The 22,477-nt window shown below is 34.6% G+C and overlaps 1 long non-coding RNA gene across 15 annotated transcripts in view; it reads left to right on the plus strand.

The window, feature by feature from the left end:
* LOC120585522 (uncharacterized) overlaps positions 1-22,477 on the plus strand; it is a 49,932-nt gene that overhangs the window by 17,424 nt on the left and 10,031 nt on the right. For 10 of the 15 annotated variants that reach the window (XR_005648390.1, XR_005648387.1, XR_005648376.1 and 7 more), the window contains 2 exons: positions 14,392-14,531; positions 14,876-15,650. This is a non-coding gene — a long non-coding RNA (uncharacterized LOC120585522). Of the gene's footprint in view, positions 1-2,547; positions 2,594-3,551; positions 4,700-14,391; positions 14,532-14,875; positions 15,651-20,308; positions 20,904-22,477 lie in introns of those variants that run through there. The other 5 variants (XR_005648377.1, XR_005648378.1, XR_005648379.1 and 2 more) reach the window with 5 other exon arrangements.

Below are 22,477 nucleotides of genomic sequence, written 5' to 3' on the forward strand. Positions count from 1 at the left end.
AATACTAATGCAAAACAGTAAATAAAATCCAGCATTATGTTAAAAAAAATCAGATGCCATGACCAAGTGGGGTTTATTTCAGGAATACAAGAATGTTTAACCATATGGAATCTCCTGGTACAAATGACTACAGTTCAACGAGGAAAAATCCTTTATAAGATAAGGAAGGAATTATATTTCTTGAATAAAATCATATACCTTTCTCAAACTAATTGCTAGCAGTACCAAAGTCAGAAACAAGGCAGGTATGCCTACTTGCCCCATTATTATTTGATATTTTTCTGGAAATGTTATATATAATTAAATTAGACAAAGGATTGAAATAATGGTTACAATCATCGGAAAGCATGGGACAATATTGTTATTTACAGACTCTCAAAAGAACCAATAGGAAAAAGTATGTTTAGAAAGAATCCAATAACGTGACTGGTCACAAAATATGTAAAATGGCTTTGATAAAAATATAAGCAAGCAAATGATATAGGGAAAACTATTCCAAATATAATTGCAAATAATAAAAACATAATAATAAACCAAATACCTCAGAATAAATGTAACAATATACCATCAATATACAGTTCCTAAAAAAAGAACGAGATATGAATAAATGGCTATATATACCTTACTCTGGATAACAATACATAGTATTATAACCATGACAAAATTAGTCTAATTAACTTACATACTTGTAATTGCAATTAAAAGCTCAACAGAATAATTCTGAAGTTCACCTAGAATAATAAATATGTGGGAATAGGCAATATATTTTTATATTTTTCAAATTTCTACCAGGAATAATATAATGAAAAATAACATTAGCTGAGTAATAGAATATCCCTAAGACCTCACTGGCTTAATATAATAGGAACTCATATATCTTTTATGTTCCAGTGCAACGGGGTGTACCTTGTGGGATGAGCCTTTTTGTGATCATTCAGGAATCCAGGTTGAGTCCTACCTGTTAGAGTTGCTTCTTAATGCATTCGCCCATAGATGTACATCACCACAGGCCAGATCTCAGACATGTAGTCTCAGCTGTTTGTTGAGCTAGAAAATGAAATCTAGCTGTGTACACTGGAAAAAAAAAAGGAAATGCATTTTGATAAAACAGCAATCTGGCAACACTTTTATGATTAGAAAGAAAAATTCTAAAATATATAATGGGCATCACTGTATCTGTCTTAAAGAAAACTAACAATATAATTAACTAAGGGTTATCAATGCTTTTTAAAATATAAGTGGGTTTTCCCCTCATTGGTTGAAGAATATTATCTTGCAGAGAAAAACTAATTGTTTTTAGCCGATGGTGTGTGTAGAAACGTGGCTTAGTGTTTGTGCACAGCCGGGCTAACTGGAGAAGCTAAGTGGGTGGATCGTCTAGTCGTTCTCAGTGCTTTATACTGTTTAGGAAACAAAGCTTCACTGAAAGTTTATGTGGGCTTGGTGCTCACTCCTCCATCTGGAACGTAGAATGAGCAAAGCAGATGGAACTCAGTCTGGCGAGGCCATGGTACTGAAGACATCTTGAGAACACGGGTGTCTTTCAACAATTATTACAGCCTGTGAACACTGATTTTATGTTATATAAACTATGGGCTTGGGAATTATAGGAGGATGTTTCTCACACATATATTCTAAGTGTAGCCGCTTCATAGTATTTTTCTGAGAATCAACTGCAGTGTTATGTGCAAAATTACTATTTTGTATAAAATATTATGTAAAATTTGGGAAAGCTTTATTCTTTTCTCAAATATAAATTGAGCATTTACAGCACTCAGATACTGTCCAAGGCACTGGGGATGGTGGCATTGATGAAGATGGACACAGTCCCTGCTTTCAAAGAGCTGGTTGGGGGTGTATGCCAAGCAGGGGACAGAAAATAAACACATAAACAACTAAATAAGATAATTCAGATTTGGATAAGTGCTGTGAATGTCATTAAACAGGTTAATGAGCTAGAGACTCAGGACGAGAGGGGCAAGTTTGCAAAGAACACTCAATAAATGTTTGCTGAATGCATGTGTTTACTTATATATTTTTTGGTTCATCTTTAAATGCATTTTACACCATGAAGTCAAAAGCAAAATGTTTTAAATAACTCGAATAACTCTAAATCCACACACAAAGGATTTTCATGATCTAAATCAAGTTATGTCTGGACATCAGGCAGAACGACCCCCCTCAATCTGTCAGCTTTTTAACAGAACTAGACATTTTCAAAAGAAGTAGAGCTTTTTATTGTAAATGGAGTACTTAAAATTAGCCGCAGATGTAAATGTGTGGCCTCTCCTGGCCGCTCGCCCCCACGTCTCCGATTGCTTCGACACCCGCCCCGCTCCCTTCCTGTGTTCTCATTCCTGGCGACTTCATCCATGTAGCTCACTCCACCACATTAACATTTAAACAGCTGTACCTGTCTCCTCATCTATAAAATTGGACTAACAGTTTCTTGTCATTCAGAGGACTGATGTAAGAATCAATTGTCATGATTTATGTGAAAATGCGGTTATCGTAAAGCGTTATTTTATGATTTTTTTTTTTTTTTAGTTTTGTAGAACCTTATAATGCACTGGTGCCATAATTTATCAAACAGGTATGTTGATGACATTCTTCATCATTTTTTTCATAGGAAAAAAATTGCACGTCTGGTTAATTACATGGATACCTAAGCATTAAGTAAAAACTTATTTCCTATGATTCCTTAAAATGTAGTTTGTGAGTGATTAGGAATGATAATTCTCAGAAATTTTTCATCTCCTTAGCTGATTATCATTACTTTGGCTGACTGTGTTGTTTATGGAAGTGTTTTAGAAAATTTTGATGATTATCTTCCTCTTCATGAATATGAATTCTTGGGCTTGAAAAGATCACAAAACAAATAATAAAAAAAGTGGCCATCTTTATGTTAAAATTCTCCAATGGGAGGAAATGAGCTGGTCAAAGGTTGCCCTGAAATTTTGTTCCATAAATAGCATACATAACTTGATTTTAGAGATAGAGCATGCCCCTAGTTGAATGATAAAGATATTGGCTCCTGTCAGTGGGCCTTATAAAGATGTTTTTGCTTCAGTGTTCCATATACTGCATAGTGTAATTTGGTCAGGTAACATGAAGTTACTTTTGCTAACGTCTTTTTATCAGAGTTAATGGCAAGTTTATTAGGCAAAACTAGTGAATTACTCAATTCCACTCTCAATTATGCCAGAGACTGTTGTGATTAAGAACTATTGGTGAGAGATTCTTGCACAGATTAAATATTTTTACTCAAAATTAAGCTCTGTATCAAACATTGATATGTCTTTTTTTTTTTTTTTTTTTACTGATACTCTTTATTTGCTGAAACTGGGGCTGTGCTCATTTTATTCTTTCCAAGTCAGTGTCAATTTTGGCCCCATAAGCATAGATTCAGGCCAGTTCTTGGATGTGCAGTCGGGTAAAGTATCTATGTGTCAACAGCCTTCTAGAATAGTGGTTCAGTTTTCCCCAGAAGAAGCATTCTTTTTAGGGAGAAAATTTATGTTGATGATTTTCAAATTATTGGAACTCCTCAGGCAATTTTCCAGCTGGCCAACCCCTATTCACTGATTTAAGAAGAAGTGCAAATTTTGGAATTTTGGCAGACACAGGCATGACCTGGTCAACTTCAAGAGGCAGCACAGGCGGAGATTTCAGCATCCACATTCTAACACTGTTACCGGTTTGCTTCTGGATGAAATCCAGCACTTTATTTGTAATACATGAAGCTCAGTATCTTTTTTTAAAAATCGCTTTTCCTTTATGTTCTCATCGTGAGAAACTGTAGAGGCTCTAAGTCAGGAAAAGCCTGAAACAAAGTATTCTTTGATTTATGAATTCTAAACATAATTTCTCTGAATGTCTGACATGTTTGTTTACTCTTGGAGGCTCAAATATTCTTTATTCAGACTATTGATTGCATGTAGGTTTAGGATATTAATACTCAGTGTTTAGAATATTGAAGATGAGGATTATTCTTGCAATATTTATAGAAAATGTATAAAATTTAAATGCTAATTGTAAAAATATGATAATTCATATTAAATGTTTCCATTGGTTAGGTGATCATTTTGTATTCTTAGTGAAATTAAATTAATTACAGACTCAGAGTAATAATAATGATATCTTTGAACTCTTGAGCAGTGTATAAATATTGTTATAAAGAAATGAGACTGTCTCATCTCTCTCTCACACACAAACACAGACACACATATACACGCACACACACACGTGTGTGACCAGATTTTTACAATGCATTTCCAACCTCTGGGAATAGTCAACATTTATTACTAACAATGATTGACTGTAGGTGGACTTCAGACTTTCAAAATTGCTGGGAAATAGCTTATTGATGTCAGAAAAGAGACACTTTTGAAAGCGTAGTCATGAAGAGGTTACCTGACTTATCTAAGTCAGTTCCTACGTCTTTAAAGTAAGGATAGTAACACTCAGCTTACAGGATAATTATGAGTTTTAATTAAGCACAGTGCCTAGGACCTAGTAGATATTTAACGAATGGTAACACTGGTAAAAATCAGTATGAACTCTGGAGTCAAATTGTCCTGGGTTTGAATTCTGCCTCTTGTCATTTCCCAGCTGTATGACCACTGGGCAAATTAATGAACTGGACCTCATTTTCCATCTAGTGTTGGATGAATACATGAAATAAAGCATATAAAGCGTGCAGCCCAGATGTTAATAAATGTTGCTCTTATGATTAATAAAACATTACCGCTTTAAGGATTTCCCAGTGGTAGAACTGGGTGGCACCAGCTGGTTCAGTGCTTTCCAATTTGCCTCCCATGGTGCTTGATTATTGGATGGACACTCTCTCTCTGTTTTATTTGTTTATGGGCATGCAAAATATATTGCTTTTCCACATGAATTTTCATTCGAAGAAAGAGCTGTGTTGCTAAGAGAAGCTCGGAAAACATCCTCATTAGTCCAACCTCATTAACTAGCAGAAGCAGTAGTCGAAGCTCAGGGGGTGACTAGAGAAGCGGGCAGGACTGGAATCCAGGTCCACAGAATCCCGACTTCAAGTTATGTGACATCAGCACTGTGGCATTTTGGGCTGCGCTTTAGTTTCCATCTTAATCACATGACTTCAGGAAGTGAGATGACATCTGCAGTTTTTTCTTGAAATATGTGCTAATCAGAATTGTTTTTCTAAAATTTATTTTAAAAACTACTAAAAAAGTGAGGGAAAAATAATACTAGTATATGTATTAGTATATGCGGGTTAGTCTGGGTTCTCCAGAGAAAACCAATAGGAGATGCATATCTACATGTATATCTATTTATATTTATCTATCATCTATCTATCTATCTATCATCTATCTATCTATCTATCTATCTATCTATCTATCTATCTATCTATCTATCTGTCATCTATCTATCTAATCTATCATCTGTCATCTGTCTATCATCTATCTATCATCTATCTAATCTATCATCTGTCTGTTTATCTATCATCTATTATCCATATCTATCATCTATCTGTCATCTATCACCTATCATCTATTATCTATCAATCATCTATGTATGTATGTATGTATGTATGTATTATCAGCTCACGGGCTTATGGAGGCTAAGAAGGATCTACAGTCAGCAGTCTGGAATCCCAGGGAGACTGATGACATAGTTCCAGTCCGAGTCTGAGGGCATGAGAACCAGAAGAGCTGATAGTGTAAGTTCCAGTCCAAGTTTGAAGGAGGGAGAAGACCAGCATCCTAGCTGGAAGACCAAATGCTCTCTTGTTCAGGCTTTGTTTTATTCAAGCCTTCGGGGGATTGAATGAGGCCCACTCACATTGGGGAGTGCAGTTTGCTTCAGTCTACTCGTTCAAAGTTAACCTCATCCAGAAACACCCTCGCAAACACACCTAGAATAATGGTTAACCTAATATCTGGGCACCTCATGACTCAGTCAGGGTGACACATAAAATTAACCATCACACTAGGTAAAACATGTTTATCATTGATTCCAGTAGACATTTTTTAGTTGTACATATAGTCTCCAATATTAATATTCACTCATTCTCAATAAATATATTTTTCCTGTATACATGAAAGTTTGGTTTTTTATATGTCTAAATTCTCTACATAATGTTTTTTCCCCCACATATAACACAGATACCACTGTCTGAATCTTTCTGTTTTATGAGAATTAATTGCTTAAGTAACTTGTCTATCAACTTGGTCAAGGGGTGGCCATTATTTTCTTATGTTTAGAATTCATGTTATGGTGATATTAATTTATGATACTTGATAATAGTTCACCTAATTTTAAATATCTTTCTCGTAAGTCTTGGGTTTTATTACTATTTAAGGCCATATTCTTCTAAAAATTATAAAGTGCTTATTCTTAGGTGAGAGCCATGCACATAGAACCATCTTGGTAAATTCAAATATTCTGAAAGGAAGATCAAGTAACCCCTATGAATTTATACTGAATCCAGAAAAAAAAAAACAAAATGAAAATTTTAAGGTATAATGGTAAAGATTTTCTGTGGTCATTCATACATAGCAAAACCTAATCAATCAGATCATCTGTCTACACTATCCAACTCATTATTATTATACGGTCCTTGGGCAGAGAAAGAGAGAAAAGCAATACATTCCTTCCTCTATTCGGTAGGATTTGACACTTTATGGAATTATAAAAACAATTAGGAAACGCGTCATTCAATTTTATGTTGATGGTATTTGATAGCATATTTAATCCCGTAGTTGATACATTCTGACACCTATTTATTAAGGTATGTATTAAATTTTCCAAAAAATTGAAAGATATCATGTTAATAAATGCATTTCTTCCTTTAAAATGCTGGTTTAGTAACTGTCTAAATATTGAAATTGTTACTCAAGTGAAACTCCACCGAAGTTATGCTCTACTTCTGTCTCAACAAATTGTCATGAATTTCTGCTTCACTGACGCGGCATTTCTGATGGTTTGACCGGGACCTGGATGAGGCTCACAAAAGTTTTGCGAATGGCAAATAGCGCATCATGACAGAAACATTAAGCTAATTAATGGAACAAAGTTGAAATAATTTGGCATCGCTTCTCTGTATGTAATAATTTTACTTAGAAGAATCATCAGTAGGCCATCTTCCCTCGTGTCGTTAATTCCTTAGCACTGTTAAGCATCGTCTCCTTCTTGGACATTCACCTCTTCCAGAGTCTGTGGCACCATTGGAAGTCTACCCCGGCATTGCAGTGGGAATGTGCACCGCCGAGCCTCCAGGTGTTCTGATTGGCTCTCGCCTCCACCACTCACCTGCTGGATGACGGCTTTGGCGCTTTGACCCATAGTGCAGCGGGTCCTCAGATAACATCGTTTCCTTGTAACTTTGATGAAAGCCACAGTCACGGTCCTTACTTATAAAGCTGCAGAACCTGTTGACGAGGGGAAGTGAGGACTTGCTGTAACTGGCTTGTAGCCTGGTCTCATTAGCGTTGTTACGAACTGCCCCAGGCACGCACTCCCTAGCAAGCCAACCTCTTCCCTCAGGCTCTGGCTCCAGATGGTCCAAGATGATAATTTTTGTTTTGTTTTGGTTTGGTTTGGTTTTATTTTATCTTTTGGGTGCTCTGGCATCTTCATTGGCTATACCTTCTGTTTCATGAGCTTGACACTGCACTTTTTACTTATTTTCCTCCATGATATGACCACGATTCATAGCTTCTTTACAGATGAATCCACATCTGCTTTGCTCTCTTCGACCCTACATTTAAAGCACCGGCCTGACAGTTTTGGGGATGTTTCACTCTTACCTCAAATTAATAGGCTTCATCCCCCAGAGATATAGATTTTAACCTATATCATTGCCAGTGACAAGGGCATTATTTTTGCAATCTCTTTAACATGTTCTTTTCTGGTTCCACAAAGGCTGTTATCAGGTTGCTTTTATCATTTCTCTTAGATATGCTGTCTCCTAACAGTCTTTGCTTTATCTCACCTCATCTATTGACTGTTAATTCTGATTCACCAGCAGATTTGCCACCTGAAGCCTCTCTTCTCTCCTCTGTCCACAGCCTTCCCTAGGACATTGCCGATGACTCTTCCAGAATGTTTTGCATGCATATAGCTGTCTGATCAACACCACCAGTGACTTCCTCTGTCTCATGGCTTGGAGTCCACACTTTTTACTTGTCACTTACAATCTCATGTCTTCTGGCCTCGTCCCATCTTTTCCCAAAGATCGTGTACTACTCCCTCTTTCCAATTACAATAATTTATTTGTAATGCCTCCATATGACTTAGGTTTAATTTCCTTGACCTTTGCCCACAGATTTGTTTTACTTAGAATGCTAACACATATCATTAATACTGCTCTGAATTTTAGTCCTTTTTTGTCATTCTTTAGTCCAACTAAATCCCACCTCTTTCATGAAATTTTCTGACAGCGAATTTTTCCTTTTTTTTTTTTTGAGCCTTTAAAGACCCCCTTTCTCTCATTTAGCAAAATTGTCAACACAAAATAGGAACATAGTCTTAGATACGTATTTTTTTTCTTCTCAAAAATCATGTAAATTCCTTGACAAAAGTGTCTAAGAGTTTGATATTTGCATTTACAAATCATTTGGTTTTGATGTAATAAATAAATCTGCCATTGTATTTTGGTCTAAGATCAGTTATATCCTCTTTCAGATCCAGATTTTAACCTAAAAACCATTATAATTTGATTTGATTTCTCTTTTCTGAAGCACTACGCAGTGGTTCAGGATTGACAGCTGAAGTGTCCAGGTAGGGAGAGGTCTACAGTGTGACAACTGTCCTCTCCCATTTCTTATTTTAAAAGTCTCTATCGGGAAGCTTTACTCTTACCTAAAGCCAGTGAGTAGAACTTCAGTGTTTACTTGCATACCTGAAGTTTAGGGACTGGTGTCTGCTTCTAGACAAGAGAGTTCTAAAGGCGAGAGGCTGTAGGTAAAACACCCATTTGGCAGCAAAGGAAAAGGGTAAAAAAGAAAAAAAGCCTACAAGCAAACTGTACCTTCATAGTTGGAGAAAGTATGTGAGTCAAGTAGGCCCAGTTTTTCATATTATATTCTGTATACATAATATTGCTAGATGCAGAGGAAGGAGAAATGAAAATTGGTGGAATAAATATCAATAACTTAAGATATGCGGATGACACCATCTTACTGGCAGAAAGTACAAATGATTTGAAATGACTTCTGATGAAAATGAAAGCAAGTGCAAAAGCAGGCACTTGAACATCAAGAAGACAAAAATCACGATTACAGGAGAGACCCACGACTTTAACACAGAAAATAAAAACACTGAAATTGCTAAAGATTTTGCTGACCTTGGCCCAGTCGCCAATGCAAATGGAGACGGCAGCCAAGAAATCACGAGAAGGCTGAGACTCTGAAGGGCAGTGGCAGAGGAATTGGGAAAGATCACCGAGAGCAAAGATGCATCGTTAGAGACCAAGGCTGAGATGGTCCACACTTTCCCATTCCCAGTCCCCATGCAGGGACACGGGCGTTGGACAGTGAAGGCTGATAGGAAAACAATTGATTCACCTGAAATACGGTGTTGGAGGAGGGCTCTGTGGACACCCTGGGCCACCGGGAAGATGGACAAGTGGGTCCTAGAGCAAATTAAACCTGAAACATCACTGGAGGCAAAAATAACAAAACAGAAGCCGTCCTACTTTGGGCACATCGTGAGAAGGCAGAGTCCTTTTCCTATTTATTTTTCTTGGCTGACTTTTAAAATCAACTTTATTAAGGCATAATTTACACAACAAAAATGAGCCGAATTTAAGCATAAAGTTTGATGTGTTTTTATATATAGTTTATAACTACATATATATATAATATATATAGCTATATTTATAGTGTTATATATAGCTTTATGTGTATATAGTTACCTTTTTGTTTTTAAAGAGCATGCATTTACATAGAGTGTATCAATTTGTCTTCACAGTCTGTTCAGAGAGACAGGTAGTTCAGGCAGGGAACATATAGTGCTGATGAGAAAACCAACACCCAATAAAAATTTATGCCTCGTACATAACTTCATGGAAGGGGAAGGATGTTAAAATTGAAGCCTTGACACCAATTCCAGTGCTTTTTCTACTTTTGAGGGGCTGATGCCCTTTAATGAAGAGACCTAATTCTTGATTCTAAAAGACAGCATAGGAGGGCGTTCAGAAGTGGCAATCGGGAAATGGAGTAATAGGGATTTGTAGACAGGATTGGAGTCCGTAGGTAGAAGCCTAGAGGGGCTAACTTATTAATAGATAGTGGCGACATGTAACTTCTTGGGCAATTCACGTCAGTTTGTTTGGTAAGAAAATGGCAGGATTGTTGGGTGTTTTTTGTGCTCCGTGTTATCATTGTGTTTATGCTTATGTAGACACCAGTTGGAATGGGTCGTTGGGGGAGAAGTCAACTTGGTTTGCTACAGAAACGTCGGTTAATTTTTGTGGACGATCTACACAAAAGAAATCCTGTAAGGATAATTTTTGGAATAATAATTTCAGGGTGCATGTATTTTAAGGTTAATTTCTAGAACACAAAAAAATCACTGTGCAGTAATTGGGAATAATTCCAAAGGCAATATGAAAACACATTACTTCCCCCTATATTTACAAGCAGTAATATAGGAAAATATATTAAACCGAATCTTTGGGGACTTAAGCAATATTATGTCGTATACATGATGTTTCAATAAGTGTTTACAGATTTTTCTATAGTAGACTTTGATTTTTTTCTTGCACATTTTGAAGCTCGCTTAATTGTACATTCAGTTGGGGATTTGATTCATGTTTAACAGGCAGGTTTTATTTTTGATGTCCTTTCTTTTACCTTTCGCGCACTAAATAATCCTTTATTTTTAGAGTACGTCACTTCACAAAGCCTGCTAACCTCAGGGTTGACAGGAGTTTTTATTTCTTCTTTACTAACCACATATACCTTACATATTGGCATTTTAATGAGCTAACATACTGCTGTATTTTCAAGTGAGGGAAGGCAATTTCCTTTTTGGTGGGCGGTTTTCTTTTAAGGATCTGATTTAGTTTTTTAACTTGATTGAGTTTTGAAAAGAAACATGACTCAACCTTTCTCATTTGATACATGAGGAATGATTACTGGAAGATTCAGAAGCAAATGTAATTATTTTTAGCTTTCAACAAGGAACATCTTTACTTCTTGCAATATCTTATTTGAACAATAATTGTAGTACAGTTTTTTAAAAGTTCTTTAAAATAAGAAGATATATCATTTCCTTTGATATCGATTTTACCCCACAATATGAACTACTTAAGAATCATTAGATTTAAATAGAGTTATAAGCTCAGTTTTCTGCTGTTCAGCCTATCAATGCCCTCTCAAAGTCTGCCGGCAGGGCTGTCGTTGGCACTATATTTGCACAGGGCAATTAGCTCTATTAATGACAATTTTAAAACTTGCTCGCCCTGTAAGACAGCAATTCTAGAAAACCATCTAATGGAACACTTGTTTAAGTATACAGAATGACTTGTAAAAGAAATTCATTGCAGCATTATCTGGAATATTTTAAAAATGTAAATCACCTGCATAGAAGCTCCATGAGGCCAGGATTTCGATCTGATCTGCCTTGCGTATCCATGCTATTATGAATGGAATTGTTCTCAAGTTCATTTTCAGGTCGTTCATTGCTCATATGTTAGAAATACAATTGTTTTTTGTGTGTCGATCTTGTATGCTGATTTTTTGGTATATCAATAAAAGCTTTTCCTTTACTCTTTCTTTTCTTAGATTTCTTTCCCAGAAAAGAAACTATCATGAAATTTAAAAAGAATTCGTAAAATTAATTAATTTATTAAAACTTATACATGTATTTTTAACAGAATTACCAATACAGAGAAATATAATTTAAAAAAAAAAAACAAAAATCAGCACCCATATTTAACCGTGAGTCTAAATGTATGTTTATTGATGTGTATTGATCACAGAAAGATTTTGTTTCACATAGATGGACATTCTCATCTTTTTGTGTAAATAAAATACTTTTACATCATTAATTTTAATGACTGCCTGATATTCTCTATACTATAACTTTTTAATATAGTATAATTTATTTAATTATCGGTTAACATTAAGTTGTTCAGAATTTATAGCCATTGTAAATAAGACGAACATGAACATCCTCCAGTGTATAACTTTGAGATAGCCTTGTGTGGTATCTGTTTAGATGAGAATTCCTGGGAATGTGATGGTTGGCCCAAGCAATGCTCACACACAATCCTAAGATCTGGCAGAATGTTTAGAATAATTTACTTTCCCATCAATACTGTTTTGTTCTTCAGTGTTTAAATCATTTCAAACATATCTTAATCACTTAAAATCTCTTATGAGTTATCAGAGAGACCTGTCTACTCAATTTTCTTAATTCAAAGGAGAAAGAAAAGGAAAAATCAGACAGGAAGCCATTTTTATACAGGTATTATTTTTAAATCACAAGATTCAGAATTTTAAAGGACAATAGCCTTTCTTTTCCACCTCACGATTAATGAAGAACTATATAGCAACCCTGACAGATAGCTAGCATAATTTTTAGTGATACTCTTGTTGAAACAGAACAAGATTTACCTTGAACAAATAAATAATTAGGTATTTTAAATTATTAAAATATTTTTCTTGTCTTGGCTAAAAACCTAGTCTTTCGAAATTTCAACAGAACAGATCAGACTTATTTCTGAGGCAACGCAGCTCGTTTCCCACTGTTGATTTCACGTCAGTGGTGTCAAAAGAGAGTCTCTAACGTGAGTGTGTTTCCTGTCAGTTACCCGTTTCTGGAAATTGGGTATTTAAAATTTTTAGCAGAATTTTAAAATTATGAGATTCTGTTTCCGTGGACTGAAGTTTAATAAATCACCCCCAAACTTCCTTTTGTTCCTTTTTACTAAGTGTTACTGGTAAGTTTTACAAGTTGGGTAGTTTTTACATATAACCTGGATGCATTTACATAACATAAGGTAGAGTTTTAAGGAAGCCAAACATTAGAAGTTTATCAATTAAAATTGGGGGTGGGGGTAATCTGACTATCTGCAATTTAGGGCAAGAAGCCATTTTCCCCATCAAGTCAGCACTGAGTAGCAGCGAGAACACAAGGGGTGGGCGGAGCTCCGTCCTACAGAAGCTCCTCAAATTACATATTCAAATCTCAAGTCTGTCATCTGTTTATATTTTAAAATACAAATACGGAAATTAGATAAAATGATAATTCTCCAAATTCCTATTTTTTTTCTTGAGAATATTTATGGAACTTTAGGGCTATGGATGAACTCACTTGAAGTATTCATTGGTTTTCCTCATTGTGATTTTATTGGCTTTGGTTGCTATATAGTTGGTTAATAATTAATAACATTAAATTTATATTCCAGTGTGACTAGATGAATAAAGAGTAAATATGTGTTTCCATTTCTGCGAAAGCATTTTGAAGATTTTATTTTTTTGGTCTTCAAAAAAATGTGTGAACTGTCAATACAAAATGCATAAATATTTATCAATGCTTAGATTCTTCCTTTTAGTTGTAATACCAGATTTAACTGGGGTTGGAATGAATGGTAATTTAAACTATAATAGCCTGTGGCTTTCTGACCTATGCTGTATTATAATTATTGCTTCTTGGCCAAACTTCTCTACACCTCACAGCCTCATTTTTTAGGTTTTATTAAAGTTAAAAAATAGCCAATAAATATAGCACAAGGTAAATGTGAATGTTGGCATACAGACTGGAGGTGCTAACTCCCTTCTCTCATTGTTCATTTACCTTTAAGTGTCTGCAATGGGTAGGTGATGCTCTTTCTTTTTCATATGTGAATGATGAATATATTTCATACTATTTCACATTTTGACACTGCTTCTCATTACAGTTTTTCTTTTCATATTATGCAGTTGATGGGAAGTCAATTTTTCTGTACATGATAGATTCCATCATTTGCTCAGTAATGTATCTCTTGGCAGTGAATATATTACAATAGCACATCCAAATGGTTTGAACAGAAAGGACTCAAGTTCTAATCTAGAGTCAGACCCTGGGTTTATCTATCTATTTCTCAAATGGACACCCTACTCATGAAAAATAAATATTCCCAAATAGTTCTCATTTCATTTGCTCTCTATCTCAGACCCTAACAAAACTGGAAAAATATCTTACACATTCAAACGCTTTCTTACAAGTGTTTAAATGTGTATTATTGGTGAGAAATTTTTAATTTAATTAGAGACATATAATATTAATATTTCATTATTCATTAATCCTACCAGACCATGGTTTGGATGGCAAATATCTGAATAATTTTTAAATATCATAAAATATTTTGGCTCAATTTCTAATTATTGGCTCTTTAATTTCATGGCATGAAAAAAGGAAGAAAAGCAATGCACTTGCAATAAAACCGAAGAGGATGAGAATGAGACTATGAGACTGTGGAGCTTGCGTTTTGTTATTAAAGCAGATTGAACCGGAAATAACCAGTCACTCAGACAGCGTGAGCATAGAGGAGTCACGTAAGTCATGCCATCTCAGGGCCTCAGACATTCATATGGTGCTTATTACATTTATTTTAACGTGTCTTAGTCTATTTTTATTAATCAATTTCTTATTAAGTCTAACATGAGTTAAGAAATATTTTAACTACTAAAAAGTTTTATGTCCATTTACTGAAAACAAATCAGCTATTATTTGAGCATTTTGAACCTGTTATTTTAAGATAGAAATCATTGCGTTTTTTCTCATTAATTTTTTTTGTTGGTTTAAGTTATTTTCTTAGATAAACATAATCATTTTAGCTTCCTTTTTTTCTTCTTCCCTTTTCCTCCCACCTATCCATGTGTGGTACATCTATTAAAAGCATTCTTTTTCAACTTCTGTTTTTGAAAGATACCAAAACAACAGAAGAAATGACACATGAATTAAAAAAATAAATAAACGAAGACAAAGAGAAGTTTTGCCTTCAGTGACACTTAGAAACAGCTTCGCATCCGACTCTGCTCGGTTTCTTTTCTGAGATGACATGGAAACCTTCTCAGGTTTCTGTCCTTCCACGTTGCCACCCAATTACCCTCTGCCATCCTTTTGATAAGAAATATTTTCCTAACAGTATCTTCCATGCCACCTGTCTTATCTACTTTCGTTATCTTTGGGACAGATGAAATTGTTAGCAAGGCAAGGAAAGTTTTAAATCGCTTGACTGACAACCAATAGAAATTCCAGCTGATGACTAAGAAGGTGAAATCTTCCATATCGCTATATTTTGGCTGTATATTGTCATCTTGTCTCTAATTTTGTCAGGTTATCAAGAGCGCATTGTTCCATTGTATATACTGGCCAAGAAAATGAAGCTGTAATGGAATCTCTCTTTTTATTTTCTCTTTTTATAATCCCTCCAATCTACCACCAAGATTATTAATAAAAATTCAAAATAATGCCATTTTCAAAATCTATGGTTCTGTTTCCCCATTTCACATGCTTGTTTTATCTCGCTTATTCTGCTTAGTTTTATTTTTTTTCAGGGCTTATCATTCTATTAGTAATTTCAATTTTAAATCTTATATCTCTACATATTAAGAAAATCTGTGAGAAATAACTATTACCTTTTCTTGAATAAACAATGTAATGCCAGATAATTTAAACTCTCAGTATATTTAGTTATGATCAGAAATTAAAGGATTATTTTTGAATTTCTTATCCATTTCTTGGGTATGAATCATTGAATACTTTAACACGCTCACTCCTTTTACATTTTTGTTAGTCTTCCATTACAGCCTCTCTTTCCATGGTTATTTGGAAGCTATTTTCATCTTTTCAGCTAACTTCTGAAGAAATGTGCTTTGATTTCACTCCAGCCTGAGCAAGACCCTATTGTTTTTGTGTTTTTACACACATTTGGCAATTATAACTCCATGATTCCAGAATCTTGACAAAACCATTTGACATTTTCATTCCATTTTATGTAGATTTTAAATCTGCCGACTGCCTTCCTGTTCAACTCCATTTTATTTGCAGACAGAGATTTCTTTGTTTGCCACTCAATTTTGTTTGAATTCTTCCATGCAGATTTAGTATAACCTGAAAGCGTCTTGTTACTAAAAAGCATTTTTAATTTCTTCTAGAATCCTAATGAAATGTGGACTAATAGTGAATAAGTTATATCACTGCCTCTACCTTTCTTCATGTATAAAATGAGGATTTGGAAAAAAAATGTTTCCTACCACTAAAAGTACTTACTTTTGGATAAAATACTAAGGAGACATATGCTAGATTTATTATGGTTTATGTACAATTCTATCACGTACTTATCAATTTTTAAAGTTTTTCGAAATATAATTTATCTACCATAAAATCCACCCTTTAAAATATATAATTAAGTCATTTTTAGCATACTCGCAAAGTTGATCAACCATCTTCACTAATTTTAGAATATTTCATCATCTCCAAAAGAAACTCCATCTTCATTAGCAATTATTCCCCATTTTCCTTCTCCTCTTAGTTGGTGGCAATTGATTTGCTTATTCTGGACATTTCATATAAATGAATCATGCAAAATATGGTCTTTTGTACCTTTCTTCCTTCATTTAGAGTATGTTTTCAAAGTTTATGTTGTAGCATGTGTCCCCAATTTATTCCTTTTAATGGCTGGATAGTATCCCGTTGTATGAGGACACCATTTCTCATTTATCCTTTCATCAATCATTAGACAGGTTGTTTCTACTATTTTGGCTATTATGAATAATGTTGCTCTGAACATTTGTGTCCAAATTTTTGAGGACATGTGTTTTTATTTCTCTTGATTATATACCTAGGATTATGCTATATCATATGCTGAGTCATGTGAAAACTCTGTTTAACATTTAGAGTAACTGTCAAGCTGTTTTCCAAAGTGGCTGAAATATTTTATAATTTAACCAGCAACGAGGGTACCAGTTTCTTCTTATCTTCAGCAACACTTATTATCATCCGCCCCTTTTTTTTTTTTTTTTTTTTACCTTAGCCAGCCTAGAAATGATGCCTTATTTTGGTTTTGATTTGCTTTTACCTAGTGACGAATGATATTGAGAATTTTTCTTATACTTATTGGACATTTGTGTATATTCTTTGGAGAAATTCAAATCCTGTGCCCAATTTTTAAACTGGGTTGCCTTTCCATTCTTAGGTTATGAGTTTCTTATATATTCTAGATGTAAGATATATGACTGTAAATATTTTCTTCTGTTGGTTATCTTTTTACTTTCTTATAGTTTCTTTTAAAACACAAAGTTTTGTTTTTGTTTTTGTTTTTTTGGGACAGCCTCCCTGTTATCTATGTTTTATTTTGTCCAATATGCTTTTGGTATTATTTCTAAGAACTCATTGCCTAATCAAAATTTACAAATATTTACACTCATGATTTCATCTAAGAATTTTATAGTGTTAGCTCTTACATTTACTTCTATGATCCATTTTGAATTAATTTTTGTATATGAGATCAAGGTCCAGCTTCATTCTTTCTTTTGAATGAAGATATCCAGTTACCTACCACCATTTGATGAAAAGACTATAGTATCCTCATCGACTTATCTTGACACCCTTGTTCAAAATCAATTAACCATAGATATACGGATTTATTTCTGGACTCTTAATGCTATTTAATTGATATATACAAATGTCAATTATGTGTATATATACACACACACAGACACACACACACAAACATGTATATGTACTAGACACATTAGACACACGCTAGACACACTGCATAACTCCATGATCTGTCTGCAGGTGTCCAAGTTGAGAAACACTAGCCTGGAGGTTAAGGAGAACATTTACCAGATATCTAAAAATTTCCAAACATTCCAGGAGAAATCCTGTGTCTCAGAAACCATATGATATTTTACAAATCATGGACATGAAATGATCAAGACAATGATATTTTACCTTTGTATCTGGTATTGTGATTGCTCGTATAGGACTTTCGCTATCTTTAACAACACAGAATTGATTTTTTAAATGAAATGCATCGCAGAAAAAGTGTCTAGTGAATAATTTTAATAACAATTTATGGAGCTATCGTGGGACCAGTAGTCCTCTAACACTTATTTGCCCTTGAGATTTAGAAGAAATCATCTCTAGTGCTCATCACAAGGAGCCAGTTTAACTGAGTTCAGGTTAGCTGTGAACAAATGGATTAACAAGTACCTTATTAAAACTGTAATTTACATTTCATTTATCACATTTAATAGAATCAACTTTGTTGTTTCAGGGTGGGGAAAAGCATTCATTTCCAAGGATAACTTTAGGTACCATTAATTTTACATGTTTCTATTATTGGTTTTCATAGTTACCATAATTATATGCCCTATGTAGCAAGGAAATATAAGATGCATGACATAAAATTTTGCTGCTAAAGACTGTTTAATTATTCAACATATTAAAACCATTTGATTGTCTAGCTTGCGAATTTTCTTGCCACTCTAAGAATATTTAATTAAAGTAATTTAAAATCTTTGATCCTTTCAGGATGTAACTTAGGTCGTTACATATTTTTGTGTCAGAAGAAATAGTCTGGATTTCCATCGATAATGTTTTGACTTAGGTTTTTATTACTCACGCTACTTATTTTTTTCCTTCATCTCTTACGTATTTCTGCTACTTGCATATGACAGTATTCTGATCATATTTGTTAACAAAGATTAATGCATTTATTGATAATATGAGAAAATGCTATGTAATCAGGAACAATTATTCTATATGCAATAGTATTTACTATAACACCAATAAACAAGAGACTGATGAAAAAATGTTGCAGTACACAAGTGTTAACTTTACCAGGGAAAATGGAACACTAAAGACCATTGTGCATATTAAAACTTTTACTCAGTCTTGCCCCTAAACAAATCAGTTAATTACTTGAATAGGATTTAAAGGATATTCTTAATTTTGCTTTTTGGCCTGTCTTTAAAATTGACTTACAATGATAATCCTTAAACTCTGCTGGTTTTTATGAAATAATTGATAGCTTTGATCTATTTTTATAATGCCAATCATAATAACTTGATATACTTGAAGACACAACTGTAATCACATTATAGATTTTCGAATAGGGAAAAAATAAGTATATATTGAAAGGCCTGTATTCTGTTTTCAGAATTAGTATCCTGTCAAGATATTTTTCAGATTATATCATCAAAATAGGAAAAAGTAACATTTCCTTAATGTGAGACAAGTGATCTAATTTTAATGACAGCTCCTGTTAGCATCAGGCACCCAGAAATATTTTATAATGCTTAGTAATTACAGCAATCTTCCTTCTCTTTTACTAATTATTTCAAAAAAAGAAGTAAAAGCTTTAAGAATGGGCACAAAAGGCAGCTATATTGGATCTTTTTTTGTAAAGCAAATAGCTTTCAAATCATTCCATTAGCTGTCAGCAGAGCACAAAAAGAATTAATCAAAAATGACATCAATTTTAAGGGCCTGACAAAATCTCATGAGAAAAACAATCCCATCATCGAAAGAGAAAAATTAAGGGTAGTGCCCTGATTCCATAAAGGGGTTTTTATGGAATCAGTTTTTCCCTTATTGTACCCACATTCGTGTTATAGAGGAATATGTATCAAATCTATGTTTTAAATTTTTCTGGTGCATTTGTTGTAAGAAACTAATTTGTCTGATGTGCTAGTTCAAGTTAATCAGTACCTCCCTATATATCTTGTTTTTACCTGAGTTTTTCAAACAATTTGTATCTTTGTTATTTTCTCGATTTTGACTATTTTTTAGCATAATATTTGAAATCATTAGACTCTTCTGTAGAATTATGTCGAATCAAAACAGACAGCTAAAGCATATATTACTTGAAAACAAAACATAAGGTAAAGGTAGGGAAGCACATATGAAAACGGGTATTTTCGTTGAGCCTAAACAGACATATCTAAGAATTTCTAATTTAGTATATTTTATCGTACGGTCGTTTTTGATACCTCTTAAAAGAATAAGACTTTACCTGGAGCATTTTCTAGGAGTTTCTCAACCTGCGTGGCCTTGTTCGTTGATAAGTGGTGACTCTGTGATGTGCACAGGATGTGCGTCGCTTCTGTTCTTCAGTAGAGTTAACAAGGGCTTAGAGCAGTGAGATTGCTTGAAGAGCGGAAATAAGACTCAGCACCAGAGTCTCTAACTACTTTTCCAGGCCCTGCCCGCTGCTTTACTGCTCCTGTGTTAACTGTGCTCTGTGCAGAGCGGCACTGGCTGCAGACATCAGGAGCCGCTGAGTGGAAAGGCAGATTAAAGCTAATTTCCTTCTTTCTAGTTCTTTGCTTGGGATACATCGGTGAACAGAACAAAGGCCCGTCTTCGTGAAATTTATAGCATAGCAGAGGAAGACAGAAACTGAATAATAAACATAATGAATGAATGGACGAGTGAGCTAATGAATAGAGTTTGTTAAAAGGTAAATTCTGTAGAAACAAAGAAAATCAGAGCCTCGGGGACTGGGGTGCTGGGATGGAGGTGTGGGACAGAGCACCCTTGCCAAAGTTTCTTTCTTCTTTCGTTTAGGAAAGTGAGTCAATCTCTACCTGCCTCATTACAATATACATAATAAATACAAATTATAACAATTTAAAGATAAATTATATAAATATAAATTATATATGTGTGTACACATATATATGTGTGTGTGTATAGTCATGCACATGTGTTTGATTCTCCTTATTCACAGATTCTGTATTTGTGGATTCCCCTACTTGCTAAAATTTATTCAAACCCCAACTCAATACCCACTAGTCAATTGCAGACATGCACATATACAGAGCAGCAAAAAATTTTAGTCACCCGAAGTGCACGTCGTCAGTTGAGGTGGAGCCAGGCGACACCGCCTTCTTACTTCAGCTCTCATGCTATCAGTAAGTGTCCTTTTACGGTAATATATTTAGTGCCATGTTTTCCACCACTTTGTCCTTTTTGTTGGTGACTTTTCTGCTTAAGATGGCCCCCGGCATAGTGACGAAGTTTTGTGCAGTGTGCCTAAACACCATAATGTGCCTTGTGGAGAAAATATGCTTGTTAGATTAGCTTCATTAAGGCGAAAGTTATAGAGCTGTGGGCTGTTAATTAATTGACAACGTATATCAAATAAAATGCCTTTAAATGTAAACACACATAAAACAAAGGTTATATATTGGTAGGTTGATAAAAATGTGAGCAGAGGCTCACAGAAACCCAACCCTGAGCTTCGTCCTGAGGAAATGATTCAGTATTTGCTAATTCAGATTTTATGGCGACTTTACAGAGCCTAAATACTGGGAAGAACAAGAAGTAACTACGTAAGGTTATAAGGCGTTTAAGACATATTAAAATTATATCTTTCATTACAAATAATTCTTATGAGATTATTTCCCATAGTTGTTATATTTGCCAGCTATATACTTTATGCTTATTATTACTTTATATGACGTAAGAACTTTAAAAAAATCTTTTTGAGTTATTCCAGTCGAGATTGCTCAGTCTGATCCTGTTCGATGAAAAATTATTTCGTAGCCCCTTGAATATGTTATAATATCTAAGATCCTGCCATTTGATATATGGCTCATTTCAATGTTATTTATAACACTACGCTTATTTCTGCATTTTCTTCCTGATTTCCCTCCATGCTTCGGTCTGGATATTTTCTCTTGAGCTCCCTTCCAATTTACTCATCTTCTCTTAGGCTAAATTAAACTCACAACTGACTGTGGGATAGAAAGTTAAGTTACTTTGGGATAGAAAGTTAAGTTACTTTGTCTAGTACAGTGAGATGGCCTGAAACAGAGAAGAAGAGAGATGAGGAGATGATCTTGAGGATGAGAGTGTGCTCTCAGGAATATGGTGTAAAACCAGAGCCTGCACAGAAAGGTGACCAGTGAGAAATAGTACCACCGCCCCCCACCACACACACACACAGCTTACATAACAACGTCCGATAAAACTGCTGCTCGCATCTGCCCTTGTAAATCACTTTGGGCAAAATCAAGGGGAGCAAAACAGCTAAGTTTCACATCTAAAACAGTGAGATTAGAATAACTGAAGAATATGAAATATGAATGAGATTAAATCAAGCAGAACCAGGAGCTCACAGCCAGATGTTCCCATGAAAACCTAACCCCCTAAGAATTCACAGATCTTATATAAGGCATTGGACTTCCTTTGTAATATGGGGAAAGGCTCACTAAGCTGATATCAGGATTACAAGTGATTGAAGTGATTGGGTTTGTAGGAGTTTGTCCAGAAAGACTGTAAGAATGAAAGTTGTGTGCTTCAAGGATGGATCACGAATAACAAAAGTACCTTGAGGTAAGACACTCACAAAGGTGGGAAAGTACCAAGATCGGTGGTGCCTGAAAGTCAGAGCATCAGAGTGTCTTAAAGAGTAGAGGGTAGTAAATAATATCACACGGTTATCAAATAAGATAAGACTGCATAAACATTCTTTTTCTTTTCT

The sequence above is a fragment of the Pteropus medius genome, unplaced genomic scaffold (assembly GCF_902729225.1).
Source record: "Pteropus medius unplaced genomic scaffold, Ma_sr-lr_union100, whole genome shotgun sequence".
Taxonomy (NCBI): domain Eukaryota; kingdom Metazoa; phylum Chordata; class Mammalia; order Chiroptera; family Pteropodidae; genus Pteropus; species Pteropus medius.